Source organism: Pagrus major, chromosome 4 (assembly GCF_040436345.1).
Source record: "Pagrus major chromosome 4, Pma_NU_1.0".
NCBI lineage: Eukaryota > Metazoa > Chordata > Actinopteri > Spariformes > Sparidae > Pagrus > Pagrus major.
Window position 1 is genome coordinate 39,351,253 of NC_133218.1, and position 17,227 is coordinate 39,368,479.

A 17,227-nucleotide genomic window follows, 5' to 3' on the forward strand; every position below is an offset into this window, starting at 1 on the left:
CACACACACACACACACACACACACACACACACACTCACACTACTGCAGCTCCCTGTGCGTTGCTGCTTATTATTCATTAATTCAGGTTCCTGCTCATGTCTTCTCCCCAGAGACCCCTCAGACTCCCTCTGTGCCCACTAAAGACCCTCTGAGGTCAAAGGTCAGTGATGTCAGAGGGCCGCCTGCCACTCAGTGTTAGCAGAAACAACAATAACCACAGAACAGTAGAACATGTCTGTGTGTGTCCTGGTCGGATGGACTGAAATAAACACTGAGCATGGCAGTAAATGTGTCAGTGTGTACTTGTTGTTGTTTGTGTAACACACACATACACACACTCTGACCTGAGACCAGCTGTGATGCTCTGGTCTCAGGTACAACAGACGGTTTTCCTCGAATTAAAAAATGGAATCGCCGATGCTGCCACGGCCCCACGTCACGTCCGGTCGGGAAGGGGAAACACGTGTTGAAGTGCTGCAGTCAGCCTCCTCTAACTTAGCTGCTAGCTAAGCCAGTAGCTATTAGCTACAGCCAGTCAAAGATAGCATGGTGTTACACCATTCCGGTTCGGCTCCCGGACCGTGGTCGGGCAGCACAGGGGAGGTGATTTCCTCCAGGGCCGAAGTTTCTGTTTACCTTCGGGGTGAACCCGCTTTCCCGTGTTAAGCTGGTGGGGAAATAACACCAGGGAGCTTTGCTGTATGTTGAGGAGCCGTCGCCTTTATTCAGCCAGGCTGCAGCCTGTACTGTTCACTTTGCTGCTGCTGCTGCTTTCCTTCTCCTTCCTCTCCCATTCATTCACTGTCCGCAGTGCGCACGCTCCCTCTCTCGCTCGCCCACTCACACCTGACGCACCTTGTGTCCAGCTGTTGGAAATAGTTTGTTAAGACACTTCATTGTTCAGAGAAGACTGTGGACATGGCTGTTTAATTTTTGTTTGTTTTGTTGTGAACTTGAATCATCTTCTGTGAAGAAGACTGCAGTTACAGAAGAGAAACTAGATGGCAGGTTATTTTGTTTAAGTTTCCAGTTGACTGAAGATATAAGTTATTGTTACATTATGTTGTTAATAAATGTTTTAAATTTGACAATGTAGTGTGGTACATTGCTAACAAAGGTCAGATATTATATTACATAAAAGTCTAGTCTAAAAATGGCATAGCAACCTGCGCTTTAAAAAAAATAAATGTAAAAATCGAGAATCGAATCGAACCGTGACCTTAGAATCGAAAATTGAATTGAATCGAGGATTTGGAGAATCGTGACACCCCTATTGTTTTCTTGTTGTTGGTTTGTGTTGGTGTTGTTTTCTTGTTGTTGGTTTGTGTTGGTGTTGTTTTCTTGTTGTTGGTTTGTGTTGGTATTGTTTTCTTGTTGTTGGTTTGTGTTGGTGTTGTTTTCTTGTTGTTGTTTTCTTGTTGTTGGTTTGTGTTGGTGTTGTTTTCTTGTTGTTGGTGTTGGTTTGTGTTGGTGTTGTTTTCTTGTTGTTGGTTTGTGTTGGCGTTATTTTCTTGTTGTTGGTGTTGGTTTGTGTTGGTGTTGTTTTCTTGTTGTTGGTGTTGGTTTGTGTTGGTGTTGTTTTCTTGTTGTTGGTGTTGGTTTGTGTTGGTGTTTTCTTGTTGGTGTTGTTTTCTTGTTGTTGGTTTGTGTTGGTGTTGTTTTCTTGTTGGTTTGTGTTGGGGTTGTTTTCTTGTTGTTGGTGGTGTTTTCTTGTTGTTGGTTTGTGTTGGTGTTGTTTTCTTGTTGTTGGTTTGTGTTGGTGTTGTTTTCTTGTTGTTGGTGTTGGTTTGTGTTGGTGTTGTTTTCTTGTTGTTGGTGTTGTTTTCTTGTTGTTGGTTTGTGTTGGTGTTGTTTTCTTGTTGTTGGTTTGTGTTGGCGTTGTTTTCTTGTTGTTGGTGTTGGTTTGTGTTGGCGTTGTTTTCTTGTTGTTGGTGTTGGTTTGTGTTGGGGTTGTTTTCTTGTTGTTGGTGTTGGTTTGTGTTGGTGTTGTTTTCTTGTTGTTGGTGTTGGTTTGTGTTGGTGTTGTTTTCTTGTTGTTGGTGTTGGTTTGTGTTGGTGTTGTTTTCTTGTTGTTGGTGTTGGTGTTGTTTTCTTGTTGTTGGTTTGTGTTGGGGTTGTTTTCTTGTTGTTGGTTTGTGTTGGGGTTGTTTTCTTGTTGTTGGTGTTGGTTTGTGTTGGTGTTTTCTTGTTGGTGTTGGTGTTGTTTTCTTGTTGTTGGTGTTGGTTTGTGTTGGTGTTTTCTTGTTGTTGGTGTTGGTTTGTGTTGGTGTTGGTTTGTGTTGGTGTTGTTTTCTTGTTGTTGGTTTGTGTTGGTGTTGTTTTCTTGTTGGTGTTGGTGTTTTCTTGTTGTTGTTGGTGTTGGTTTGTGTTGGTGTTGTTTTCTTGTTGGTTTGTGTTGGTGTTGTTTTCTTGTTGTTGGTTTGTGTTGGTGTTGTTTTCTTGTTGGTTTGTGTTGACTGAGGGTTTTGAGTGTGTATCCTTCACAGCTGCTGTCTGGTGAAATGAAAACCGCTCGCTGCAGTTGTGTTTTTCCTTCTTTTCCTGGAATGTAAAGTCTGTTCTCCGTCGTCGTGGTGGGTGAATTTGACCCTGAGGTCTTTTTTTTAAAGCTTTTCAAAGTTTCTCTAACAGTCGAGCACACATGAAAATAACCACATCTTATTCCTAAGAATGTGTCTGCTTGCAGAAACCTTTTCCTGTCAGATTTTCTGCAGGTGTGAACTTTTCCTTTCCCAAGTGACCTAGAAGTTATAATCCTGCAGAGTTCATTATATTTTAGTGCTCTTTACAATCAGTAGCTGTTTATGTATAGACATGCAGTAAAGATCTCTGTATGTAGTGGACTGAACAACCTTCCGACAATAAAAAATAATCTGAATGCAGTCTGAATTGTTATTTACAGACAGCAGAACAGGCTGTAAACATCTTATCGTCTTGCAAAGTTTCTGTTTCTATCTGATGAGTCCAGTATTCACTCCTCTGTGTTCACCAGCTCATCTCGGCTCAGTTAAATGTCCATCCCGGTACACAACTTGCTAACTTCCATATTCGAGTACTTGTACTAAATTATTACTAAGATTCTTCTAATTCTCGATTTGATTTTCAATCTTAAGGTCACGATTCGATTCAACTCTCGATCTTTTTTTCTTTTAGCACGGATGGCTATTCCATTTTTAGAGTAGTCTAGTCTGGGATCATTGGTTTGATGCCACTTATTTAATTTTTTAATTCTTTATAATCTCCATTATTCGTTTGCAATGTACCACACATAAATAATATGTGGTGTTGTTTTCTCAGTTAAATCTACTTCTTTATGAAGCCTGCGGAGATGTCCTGCCATATTTGTCGTGTTGCCTGTAGATGCGTATGCTACACGCGCATAGCAAGCAGGTGGTGGTGCGGTGAAATGCCGCAGGTTGGTGTGGTGGTGTGGGAGTGTCGCTCCATGGTCCGTGTGTGTGACATGTTGGGAACCCATGCTGATCAGTTTGCCGAAAGGGGACCTACTAGTGATTGTTTGTCCTCATTGACGCTTTAAAAATAACAGTGAAGTTGTTATTGTGTGTTTTAAACTGGGGCACAAGACCGAACCAAAGTGAAAGTGAAACTCTATAGTATTTATCCATGCTAAATAACACGTCCTGGTACTGACCCGTTGTACTCTGTTTATGATCTCCGGTCATGTCTCTGCCACAGTAGGTTAAACGTGCCGGTCCTACAGTGATCGTCAGAATCCACAGATGTGTTTTAAACTGCTGCACAAAGTCAAACTGAGTGAACACATGACTCACGACTTAACACTCCACTGTGTCTTCAGTCGTAGTCTGATCTCCAGCTTATGTGATTGGCCAGCGCAGCGTGAAGTAGATCTACTGTTCTCCAAAAGTTGACTCTGTCTCCACTTTTTTGGCACGCACCGCCGCAGCTGGACTACCCTCATTAAAATGAATAGGAAAACCTGTGTTTTCACCGCAACGCCGGATTCAGTGTGAATCCACTCGCTGGTACAACATGCTGTGTGTATTTATTGTTTTTTTCCCCTCTTGGCACGCCTGCCAGACATGACACTGGGGGCGTGGCTAAATCCTCGATTCAACCTTTGATTTCGAAGGTCGAGATTGTGATGTCATTTCGATCGCTACAATCGAGATTGTGACACCCCTATTATTGAGTATTCATTAGAACATGTCATGTATGGTTAGGGTAAGAAATGAAACAACTAAGTGGAAGTGCAGGTAGAGGTTCAGGTTAGCGACACACATCTTAAGCACCGCTGTCAGTAACAGCTTCCTTGTTGTCACTTTGCAGATCAGCCCTCACTTTCACTGTGCTTCATCATCTCCCCTCTCGTAGATGTTGATGATGGTAGTTTGTACTTCGGCTCAACAAACACCATCAGCTCACTTAAGCCGTCCTTCCACAGAGCCTATCAGAAGCACATCTCCAGTCACCAGTGTAGAGATGGGCTGGCTGATCTTCTCTGCGTGCCAACACTGCTGGCAAGTGAGATGATGAGATTGCCTGTGCTGAATGTGCTAATGGTGCTACACAAGTTTATGTTACATAGTCTGCACTGCACATTCATTTTGTGTATTTCGTCAGAAAACATCCTCAAACTTCCAGACGTCTCTTCAACCTGATTTATGGCAGGACGCTCAACACTTTGGATGAGTGTCGCTCGACAAAAATGAAAGAGCCGTTCAACATTTTCAATTTATGCTGCAGCGGAGATTCAGTTGTCTCCATTGTATCCAGACGCCAGCCGGCTTGTCTAGCTCTATTATATACTACCCCATTACAATAAGCAACAAAACATGAGTGTTTACTTAATGATAAAATTCATTAGGTGCCACATGAAAGAAAGGTGTTGAGCAACACGTTCTTCTGTTGAAAGCGCATCAAAAAAAAGTCACCACCTGGATTTAACTAAACAAATGGGTAAGAGCCTTCCACTGGATAATTACTGCAGTGATTAATATGTTTCAGCTGGCAACAAGCTCAGTTCTTTAACAACCATGTCAGTAGACATATCCTGATGTCGTGGAAAAGATGTTACTCTGTTTCAGAAGGGTCAAATTATTGGCCTGCATAAAGCAAAGAAAACAACTAAGGAGATGCTGAAATTACTAAAATTGGCTTAAAGCTCTGGTCTACGTTCGGAGAAAGATTTGAAAAAAGCATCCCCCCCACACACACACCCATCCCCTCCGAGCTCGTATCGCTCTCCCCTCGGAGCCTCCCGCAACACGCAACAAGAGCGACAAGCTGGCCGGCAGAAACCAAATACAGCGCCAGCTTTGAATGCGGAGTAACGATGTCGGATTCACAGGTAAAGTTATTACAATGCACGTTGAAACTAACGTAAATCTTGGAAGTCATCACAATGTCCACAGCTAAGCTCCACAGCCAAGCTAGCCTAATGTCATTAGCATGTTACAGCTAGCTATTTAGGGAAGAGCAGTCAGCTGGTATTCTGTCTGTGATGGAGTGGCCAGCGCAGTCACCAGGTCTCAACCCTATTGAGCTGTTGTGGGAGCAGCTTGACCGTATGGTACATAAGAAGTGCCCATCAAGCCAATCCAACTTGTGGGAGGTGCTTCAGGAAGCGTGGGGTGAAATTTCTTCAGATTACCTCAACAAATTGACAGAACGCAGAAGGTCTGCAAGGCTGTAATTGCTGCAAATGGAGAATTCTTTGACGAAAGCAAAGTTTGAAGGACAAAATTATTATTTCAAATGAAAATCATTATTTCTAACCTCGTCAATGTCTTGACTATATTTTCTACTCATTTTGCAACTCATTTGATGAATAAAAGTGTGAGTTTTCATGGAAAACATGAAATTGTCTGGGTGACCCCAAACTTTTGAACGGTAGTGTATATTTATCTGCAAGAGCAGTGTCATCACTGAGTCTGTCCTTGTCTATGTAAACTAATAATGAACAGGTTCAGTTTACTTACGTGTATGTAGAACAAATACTGGATTACTCATTCCCTTCCCCAGTAGTGTACGGTGGCCTCATCAGCTGCTGGTGTCTAAATTAGACAAAATTATTCCAAAACCAGGAGCTAAAAGGGGCTGAAAAGCTTCACAGAGCTGCAGAGTTGATGATGATGATGATTCTCATGAACATCACTCAGTCATGTGACCCATCGGTGATCTGAGATATTGAGCAGCTTTAATCTCGACTGTTGTTCTGCCTCACTGTGTTCAGGAGGATTCCTCTGGACTATTTAAAGATTTGATTTGCTGTCCAAAGAATGTCCTGTTAACTCCTGCCAACATTCAGACAGAGAGAGTGTGTGTGTGTGTGTGTGTGTGTGTGTGTGTGTGTGTGTGTGTGTGTGAGCAGCTGTTTGGTGAACTCAGATAATGTGATGGAGGCTTGCATGCTTCACACACACACAGAGAGCTGTGGGTGGAGCTGTGGGTGGAGCTGTCTGAGCCTGCAGGCTGATACTTTGTCCAGCAGCTTCACTGTGAACACATGAGCCTCTCCCTGCTGGACCTCTGCTGTTTCTACTGACTGTCTGAACTCTTCTGTCTGTGCTGTGGATCTCTATCCGTCTGTCTGAACTAGACTTCTTTCCGGAGAGTCGTCGTGCTCAGTTCGTCCCGGTCTTTGTCATCAGTTTGGATTACTTTACATTTGTACTGAGAGGAGCTGAGTGGGAGTCGTACTCCCGTCACACAGGGTAAGTGCCTTGCTCGCTCAGACGGCAGCCTCCTCCTCCTTCTCCTGCTGCTCCTGTTTCTGCAGCTGCAAAGATGATTGTATTCAGAACCAGACTTGTCCGTCACCAGTCAGTACAAAAAGACATCACACACAGTTTAACTTGAACTTGATTCAGTCTCATCTTCATGTGAGTGTTTGCACGACGTCTGCAAGTCCTGTAAAAAGAAATAATCTGTAGATTTAAGAAACAAACAGTTTTGATTAGTGTTTGTTGCAGCGAGTGTCTTAAATTCATGTGAAAAGCTCTGAGAAGAGTTAACACTGTCACCACCACGTTTATGTTGTTTTCCACAGATCACTAGTCTGATGTTCTGTTCTTGTTCTGTGCAGTGACTAGAAAGAAAACACCAAAACTGTTAAGTTTGCACATCATTACGTTCGTTCTCAAGCTGAGGTTCAGGGACCTGAAGGGACTCCTTTGAACATGATTCACTGGTCCTGGAATTCCTGGAATGTCAGGGGATTTTAAGATGTGTTTTCTCGCCAGGTAAACTGTGTGGAGACGTTAAGAGAAGATTGATGAATGCGAGAGGTGGATCAGCTCACAGGAATGTGTTTTACAGCTTATTCACACTCGTGTTGCGGTCTGGAGCAAATACAAATCTGAAACATTAACAGACCAGAGACCAGGACAGACTGAGGACGATTAAACCTCCAGACACTCAGAGAGGAGGAGCAGGACATGATCTCACTCTGAGTGGTAGAAGACATGCAGCACTGTTACTCACAGTCAGTGTTGAGTCCTGGAAATAAATATTTCTACTTTCTCTGATGTTCAGATTTCCAAAGTCGACAAGTTTGATTTGAACTTGATCCAGTTTGTGTTCTGCGGTGGACGTGTCAATGTGTGTGTGTTTATATAGGTGTGTGTTTGTGCTGAAGGTTGGTGTGTGAACAGTCTGAGGCCTGCAGGGGGATAACCTAGGGCTGCTCGATTATGGAAAAAATCATAATCACAATTATTTTGGTCAATGTTGAAATCACGATTATTTAAATGATTATTTTTGAGTTTGGAAACATGATGCATTTATTCAGCATTTCTCTCAAAAAAATACACAAAATGTTCAAATAAAAAATAATGTACCAATATGCATCCAACTGTTCTACAATTTCTATAAAACATTTAATGAATAAAATAAATATAATGGCAGCTGTTATTTTCTTGTGCCTATCCGAATTTGACGGATAAGGAGTCGCATTATACAGTGTGTCTGAGATCGATGTCTGACTCTGCGTTGATGTCGTGGGGGTTGTGGCCTTGTCTTTGCGAGGGGTGAAATTTCGCTGCGCCTCTGATGTCTCCGGAGGTAGTGTCAGAGGTAGAGTCAGAGGTAGTGTCAGAGGTGGTGTCAGAGGTAGAGTCGGAGGTAGAGTCGGAGGTAGAGTCGGAGGTAGAGTCGGAGGTAGAGTCGGAGGTAGAGTCGGAGGTAGAGTCGGAGGTAGTGTCGGAGGTAGAGTCGGAGGTAGAGTCGGAGGTAGAGTCGGAGGTAGAGTCGGAGGTAGTGTCGGAGGTAGAGTCAGAGGCGCAGTATTAAGCAGAGCGAGAGCGTGTCGATCTGATGGTGTTCACAGTCTGATAACTAAACAGGTCCCTCACTCAACAAGATATAGAGAACGTAGTAACTGGCCGTGTCTTTGGCAACTTATATGAGGAAAAAAATACCACAGTTATTAGTGGAGAAGTGTCTGTCCGACCGACTCTTCATCACATTTTTGCCCGAAAAACAGCATCTGTCCCCGGCAAAAAGTGTTTGTTGCGGTGAAAAAAATCACCGCGAAGGTCAGCCCTCCCGCTCGAGACTGTGAGTCTCTGTCCCTCCCTGCAAGTGACAGAGTCAGACAGCGTCCTGTTGACTGATGGCGATTATGTAATTTAGAGAAAAACGTAACTTGAGTGAGTGGCAGTCAGCAGGGCCGCGTTGAATGCTTTGGGGGAGGGACTGAATTGCGCGTGCGCGTCTCTTTCAGAAAATCTCTAGGCCGACTGTACAACGAAAAAATTCAAAATAAATCGTTTCAACTCGATTATATTAGTTTGGAGATCGTTTGTCCCAAAAATCGAAATCATGATTAATTGCACTGCCCTAGGAGAACCTGGCTCTCCACAGTCTGATGTTGGAGCCAAGATGGAGGCAGGTTACTGCCCTCTGCTCCTCCACCCTCCTCTGCTCCTCCACCCTCCTCTGCTCCTCCACCAGCCCTCAGCTCTAAATGATTGTATTGTGTTCACTTTTGGATCTCTCAGATTAGTTTGTCTTGGTGAGATTTAAAGGTACATTAACAGTTTTAGTTTGTATTATTTAGACGTGGTTCTGAGTTTGGGAACTGATACTAAAATCATCCATTTGTAACTTGTTATAAATATATATTTTTAATCAAATATTCCTAAATGTCTCCGTCTAACAGTTTAAAACTCTCTGCATGTTTGTGGTTTCACTGGTTGTTGTGGTTCCTCACAGAATCTGTTGGTTCAAATGACAGCGAGTCCAGTAAAGTGTGTCTGAATGTTTCATCGTTGCTCGAGGCACAAACAGGGAGGAGGTCTTTGACTTAAAGCTGCAGATTTAAAGGAGTGTTACACAGATTTGAGTGTGCTGGTGATTTTTATTTATTCAGCTGCAAATGTATTAGTGTTATAGGTCACATGATGAGATGATCTGATGAACGTAGATCTGACTTTACTGCTGCGCTAACAGGCAGCACACACATCATTCTTACTGAGGCGTTTGAAAAATGTGTAGAGTAATTAGCCAGAGGCTGCATAGCTGCTGCAGGTGTCTGTCTGCCTGTCTGGGTGTCTGTCTGTCTGTCTGTCTGTCTGTCTGTCTGTCTGTCTGCCTGCCTGTCTGTCTGTCTGTCTGTCTGCGCGTCTCTTCACAGTCCAAGCGTTCAGTTATGTAACAGTTGAGCCTTCGGTCAGGCCCTTTGTATCGATCATCAGTTGACTGATATCAGTGTCTGATCGATCAGAGCGGCCCTTCAGGTGAGTCAGTCTTTGACAGTTAACAGTCACTGACATACAGGAAGTTACACCTGCCAGATAAAATGAGAGAAAAGATGAGAAGCGCTGAGATGATCTCTCCATGTTGTCCTTTTATAACTGGCACCCATCTATGGACGACACTGTGATGATGTGAAGGTGTGAAGTTGTGTGTTGCTTATTGAGGGTCTTTCATATTCTTTATTTTAGTTAATAATTAATAATAATTAATAATTTAAGAATGAATAAAACATAGTCAGCGTGTCACTTCTTAGCAGTTGTGACCGTAGTTTTCTTCCTGTGATGTGATGAAGTGTTTGTGAAGAGAGTTTCTGATCTGTAATTATGTTCAGGGATCAGGGTCGACGATTTAGAAATAATGTCAGTGTCAGACCAGAAGGGATGAATTATAGAACAGATGAAAACCCTAAAGCAGCTTCTGAAGACTGGCTGCTGTCACATGAGGAGAAACATCTGGATAGATGTTGTTTAAACCTGCCGGCCAACACCTGGTCTCCACCTGTATCTGACTGTGTGTTTGTGCTTCGTTGTGTGATGATGTCCGTTTGTGTCGACACTGTCGGTGTGATCAGACCAGTCACAGGTGAATACAGGTGATGTGACAGTACGTCCTGCTGTGATGTGAACACGTGGAGGCAGCTGAGGTCTTCTGAGAGAAGCTTTCTGGTGGATCTTTGATTGTCAGTTATTTTCTGTTCATCGTTTTGTATCATAAAGTCAGAAAACAGTGTTAAATGTTCCAACGTGAAAACAGAATTATCTTTCCTGAGATTGAAAAACTTTTTCACATTATTCCTTGATAAATTATTCTTTGATTACTAATTATGATTATTGATTTTCTGATTGATTAGTTGACTGATAGTTTCAGCCCTGATTGACAGTTATGATGCTCTATGAAGACTGTGTGCTGCAGTAATCTGCAAAACCACACACACACACACACACACACACACACACACACCACATTATTAGTTTAGTCTCTAAAATATCAAACTGTGACTCTATTAACATTAACACACTCTGAGGCAAAACAACTTGATCAGCACATCTGTAAAGATCTGACCTGGTATTGATACATTTTCTGTAGTTGTGATAGTTTTGTGTTAAAAGTGTCCCATCGTGCTGAAGCTGTGAGAGTTGGGACTGATGTGTGATACCTGAGCTGCTCACACTAACAGGATATTAACTCCAGTCTGAATCCTTCGTTCAGACGCTCCTCGCTTTCATTTCCTCCTCAGAAGCCTCAGAGCGTCTCCTGTCCTGCTCTGTGTACCCATAATGCACTCTGTCCTCTTCAGACAGCTGACAGAAAATATGTGTGGCTGTTTACCAGAAGTTCAGTATGTTATGGAACCAATCAGAGAGGCTGCCGGCCTACAGCTTGATGTGCTTTGGTTGTGAATGTGGTTCATATTATCTCCTGAATGAAACCAGAGTGTTTCTCAACAACAAGCTTCTCTTCAGTCCGAGTCTCTGAGACAGAAGACGACTCAGTCCTCAGGTTGAACAAAGCTTCTGTTCTCATGTTGAGGACATGATCTGTGGATCATTGTGTTTGTTCATTACTGAAGAGTCACTGAAGTCTGTGGCCGTCCTGTTGCTGGTTCAACGCTCTTAAATCTGCTGCCTCTGATTCCTGGAATGATAATAAAGGATGACCTGATTTGATTACCATGGGAGAATTTAATTCTAAAAGATCACAAGAAATGTACTCTTGGTCAGTGTGTTTGCTCCTAAAACCCCTGAGTTTGACTTTAAACAAGTTTAATGTTGAGGTCTATGATCTGCTGCTTTCTACTGGTCAGGTCTGTGAAGATGAACGTGATGTGCAAGGAAAAAACAGACAAAGATAACTCGTCTCCTGGCAAAGTGGAGTTTGTGGTGGGTTACCCACGTTTAAAAAAACCTGCATATACATGCTAATTTTAGTTTAAAGGTTGTGTGCGTGTCTGATGGATTTCATTCTCACCTTTCACTCTGAGAATTTGGTTCTTTTCTGTCTTCTTTGAGGGTAAACTGAATATGTGTCAGTTTTGGAGTTAAGATGAAACAATGGCTTAAACAGTGGCTTAAGAAGCGTCTGTGGCCGTTGTGACAAATGTGTCATCCAGGTGTAAAGGATCAAACTGAGCTGAAGTCTGTGGAGGTGCTCAGTGATTCTTCTGTCTGAAGAAAACCTGAAGTGTGAGCTGAACGCGGATCTGAACACAGATCTGTATACGCGGATCTGTACGTGAAGCTGAACACACACACACACACACACACACACACACACACACACACACAGTGAGCGTCATTGTGTTTATATGCACACACACAGAGCTAACAGGGGTTAACAGGGTTAATGGAGCCTCTCAGGAAGTGAGTCGACCCCCATCATCCAGAGGAGGTTTACCTGCACTGACATCAGTTTGTCTCAGGACGTCTTTTTAGACAAACATGGTGATGGAAACAATGCAGGTTGTTTCTATCAAACAGCTCAAAGCTGAATTTAAACAAGTAGCCTGACGCCAGAACATGTGATACATCAGCTCCTTGGGAAACCTAGCTTGGATGATTTTGTCTAATCTTGATATATTGATATCTGCATGTATGTTAGAGAAATATGATTAATATTCTGAAAGTCATTTACAGAGTATCTATTACAGTTTGTTAATTGTCACCCTGGAAGATATTTCAGACACTAATATTTAGGGGTGTGCGATATGACGATATTAGATCGTGAAGGATCAGAATGTGTAGACGATCTGCCAAAGTGCAGAGATCGTAGGGATCGTCTGGGGCACGTTCTATAAATTGCAGTTCTTTTCAATAAGCTATTTAGTGTTTTGATATACTTAAATCCTGTTAAAATGACTGTGTTGAATAAAACAAACAGTAATGTCTTCATTGATATTTTACTTTCATGTTTATTGAAAGCTACCTCTAAGTCATTTTACATCAGGCTCTGTTTCTACAGCTGTGTGTCAGTAAACTAGTGTATCACTTCAGTGAGACCGACGTGAAACTGATCCTCTGTTACAAACCATCAGCCAAGAGATCACGTCAGGGTTTACAGGAGGAGGAGGTGAAGATAATAACAGCACGACTCTGTGGACACTGATGGAAACAAACGTGTTTTAGATTAGTGTGTGTGTGTGTGTGTGTGTGTGTGTGTGTGTGTGTGTGTGTGTGTGTGTGTGTTCATTTGTCACACTGGACACATTCATCTGTTGTGTTCATTAGACAAACTTCATTATGTGCTGCAGCAGCTGTGTGTTGCTGTGTAGAGTCATCTCTCACACAGAGGAGGTCGGGGTCAATGTTAATATGAACTTAAAGATGGAGGCGACGGAGTTGCTGCTCTCGATCTATGACATCACATCACCATAAGACTCAGTACAGAAGGCACCATTTTACTGCTGCTATAGCTTAAACGTTAATTAAACAGAAAATATATACACATATATTTATGTGCATAAAGTCTTTGGTGTCAGTTTTCCAGTTTGAAGCTCTGTTGCTTTTCTCTTATTTCTTAGTTAAGTCAATATGTTTGTGTGTGTCTGCCCTTTAAACACTGGACCTGAGCCTGGGGAGGCTTCATTCAGTAAATTACTCAGTAAATAGAAAATATTAGGTAGAGACATGAATGAATATTAGGGATGCATGATATGGACTTTTTCAGCTGATACAGATAACCGATAATAATTTCACATTTTTGTATTTTAAAAATAAGTTAATAAGCTGTAGCTTATGCAGCCCTGAGGGTAAAAGGCTCAGATGGATGAATTATTAGCCGTAGCCCTAATAAAATGTATTGTGTTAAACTCACAGACTTTCTCCCTCCTCTCGAACACTTGGAAACATGCATTGCTAATTATAGTTGTGTCTTCTTCTGTACTTGGAAAACATCGGCTATAATTTTATTATCTGGTAATAACGATACTGTACATTTTCCGTTGCAGCCCCTCAAAACATAAGAGCAGAAGTTGTGTTGGACAAACCAACATGTCTGAAAAAACACAAATATTTCTTCTGTTCAGGTGTTAACATATATACACAACGTTCAATACGTAACGTATAGAAAGTGTTTAAAATCAATCATTTGAACTGATGAACTGTGCACAGCTCAGTGCTGTGGAATCATGTTCACTGTTTGTGATGAAAACAAGTGAACACAAACATCAGTAAGTGCAGGTTTAAGTCCCAGTTCTCCCAGTCTCTTGCCATCAGTCGGTGTTTGAAGTGAGTGACATCACAGACAGGAAGTGGTCCTCCATGTTGAAGGACATCTTGTGGCGTTTTTCCAGCAGCACTTTTGACCGTGTCGAGTCAAACCAAGCTGCGGGTGTTGATCCATCTGGCCCGGGATGGACCTGCTCTGGACCAGGGTCAGGCCGTGCACGCCACATCTCTTAGTGGGCTGCAGTGACGTCTCGCAACTGTGGCCAACCAATAACAAGCACCCGCCCCCCCTCAAACAAGTGTGTGTTGCAAATCGATACTCGGCTCATGTCTGTGCAGGAAACCTGAGGGAAAGTGGATTTTAAGAGTCAGTGTGTTCAGCTCTCAGTACGTCTGTAGCTTCTAACTGAATCTCTTTAGTTTCTCTCGTCCTGTTTCATCGTGTTCACTTTCAGCTGGTTCAGGAGTCATGTTCAGTTACTGCTGCTGAAAACACAACGTTTCCTGTAATGCTGCTTCATAATAAGAGCTTTTAAATGACCAAATAACAGCGCATCGTTAGTTAAAGACACACCTTCAAGCAGGTAGCCCAGTTGTGGCGGAAATGTAAATCCCTGCCGCACCAAGTCAAACCGAGTAGAGAGGAGATGAAATGGAAAAATGCCATTGGTGACCACCATGAAGGTTGTCTGGGATCAGCAGAACAGGTTTATCTGTGTTGTAAAAAGCTTCACAGGAAGCAGAGAGACCCAGCAGAGCCCCCAGTGTTCCCATTAAACCCTTGACAGCCCAGTTTGGAGGACCATTTAATCCAACATGTCACCTCCTCAGAGCCGCAGTCATTGTGACTCTGCCAGTTTGTCTCAAAGCTCTGCTCGGGTATTCTCTCCACAGCTCCCTGAAAAGACTGTGCGACTCCCAGCAGCTCCCTGGAAACTAGCACAAACCCAAACTCTACTGGTTTCAATGGTGCTGCTGGACGATCTCAGTTCTGTGATTGGTCCAATTATACTGGACTGTTTTAATGTGACAGTTACGTTATCTCTAAACTTGTATTCAGTCACTGAGTAGTGCAGTAGTGAAGACTTCTTGAGTGTAAATCACAGATATAACTGACCTGACTACATGTTCACAGTAGAGCTGAAACGATTACTCGAGTAACTCGAATAATTCGCTACAAAAAATGATCGAAGCAAATCCTCTGCCTCGAGGCTTCGTTTAATTCCTATCACCCGCGTTATGTGGCCTGCTTAGCTCAGGGATCATTTTCCCACACGGACTGTTATTGCGGACACACACCACTACGTTCAGAATTGAGTGGGCGCGATGGCGGAGAGCCAAGAAACCGTCAGTAAAAGACAGAGAAGGTCCAAAGTTTTGGATCATTTCACACTTAAAAAAGAAGATAAAGTGCAATGTGTCTACTGCAATGCAGAACTGGCGTACCACAACAGCACGTCAACAATGATTCAACATCTGAACCGAAAGCATCCAGCTGTTAACACCAGCTCACCAAGCGTCGCCGACACAAGCTAATGTAAACATTGATGTTAGCTAATTCAACGTAGCCTGCCATCGCTAGTTAGAGCGTATGGTGTTTGTAGAGGCTGTAGCCTGATGTCGCTATGACTAGATATCATGTTAAGATGTGGAAACTAATTCGTGTTAAATTGCAAGAGAGTAATAGCCTACACCAAATAACACACACACACACACACACACACACACACACACACACACACACACACACTCGGTTCGTCTCTCTCACTCTCCCTCACACACGCGTGCACACACAAGCAAACACACACCCTTACTCCCGGTGTTAGGAATAGTTGGAATAAATACCTGTATGTTTTTTTCAGGAATAAAAGCCAATTGCTTGGTCTGTTTAACAGGCCTGTCATTTCGTAATGCATTATTTGGTATTGTTGTTTAATAATGCAAAATTATTTTTATTAGATTAATCGATTAATCGATGGGATAATCGGTAGAATACTCGATCCTAAAAATATTCGATAGTTGCAGCCCTAGTTGACAGTGTGATGTCTGTTTGTTCATGTTCAGGTTCATGTTTCCTGTAGCGCCACCATCAGGACATCATCACATTGTCTTCCTTGTCTTTTAGTTGTCTTTCCATCAGCTCAAAATCTCCACGTGTTTTATATTAAACGAGTTAAAAGTTTAATCCATCATAAAGTTTCAGCAGCTGAAACAAGCGGATCAATCTGGACTGACCTCCTGTAGGACCAAATACTGCCAGCAGGGGGAGACAGGGAGACCAAGGGTGAGGAGGAGGGGGAGGATCCCGAGATGAATGACTGACAGCTGGTGGGCGGGACTTAACATGTGCAGCTCGACTGTTAACAGCAAAATCAGACCTGACTGGACGAGAGACACTCACACACCACAGACCGACTGAGAGAGAGAAAATGCTCTCAAACTGGAATAAACAACTACTGACAACACACTGCACACAGCATGGTAAGACAACACACACACACACACACACACACACACGCACAGACTGTAGCTTGTAACACATGTAGAGTGTGTGTGCTTTTGTGTGGGGGAGGAGGCTGCAGGGGGTGTAGGGTTTCCAATAAGGTGTAGCCTATTCTTCAAACATTTGTCCTGAAGTGTGTGTGTGTGTGTGTGTGTGTGTGTGTGTGTGTGTGTGCGTGCGCGCGTGTGTGTGTCTGTGTCTGTGTGTGTGTGTGTGTCTGTCTGTGTGTGTGTGTCTGTGTGTGTCTGTGTGTGTGTGTGTGTGTGTGTGTGTGTGTGTCTCTGTGTGTGTGTGTCTGTGTGTGTCTGTGTGTCTGTGTGTGTGTGTGTGTCTGTGTGCGTGAGGTGAAATATATTTGAATATAGTTTCCTCCAGACTGAATTTGAATTCATCCTCTGGAGTTCAGTTCAGTTATAATTGAACGTGTCTGTCAGTGAGACAAATATCACAGATTAATAAGAAATATTAAAAACCAGCAAATCAAAACAAGACAATAGAAACTATGACATGTGCCCATGAGGTGACTTTATTAAAGTCTACAGCCTCCTGCTGTTTCTCCAAACTCTGTTCAAAATGACAAAACTTTATTTTAAAGTGTCAGAGATCAGAACATGAACAGTTTACAGAGATCCTGGTCTTATTGTCCTGTTGTTTGGTTTTAAACATTTTATTTGCTGGTTTTTATCTGTTTTGAATCGTTCTTTTTGATTGTTACTGTTGGTATGTCTTTATTTAACTGCAATGTTTTTTCACTTTCCTGACCGTTGAGTCTGTTTTGGTGCATCCTTTTTTAAATCTGTCAGGATGTTCTGACTAAATGTG

At 42.6% G+C, this 17,227-nt stretch overlaps 1 protein-coding gene across 1 annotated transcript in view; it reads left to right on the forward strand.

Moving 5' to 3' along the window:
- Positions 1 to 17,227, forward strand: part of plekhg4 (pleckstrin homology domain containing, family G (with RhoGef domain) member 4) — a 72,328-nt gene that overhangs the window by 12,661 nt on the left and 42,440 nt on the right. The gene's annotated exons all lie outside the window — the stretch shown is intronic.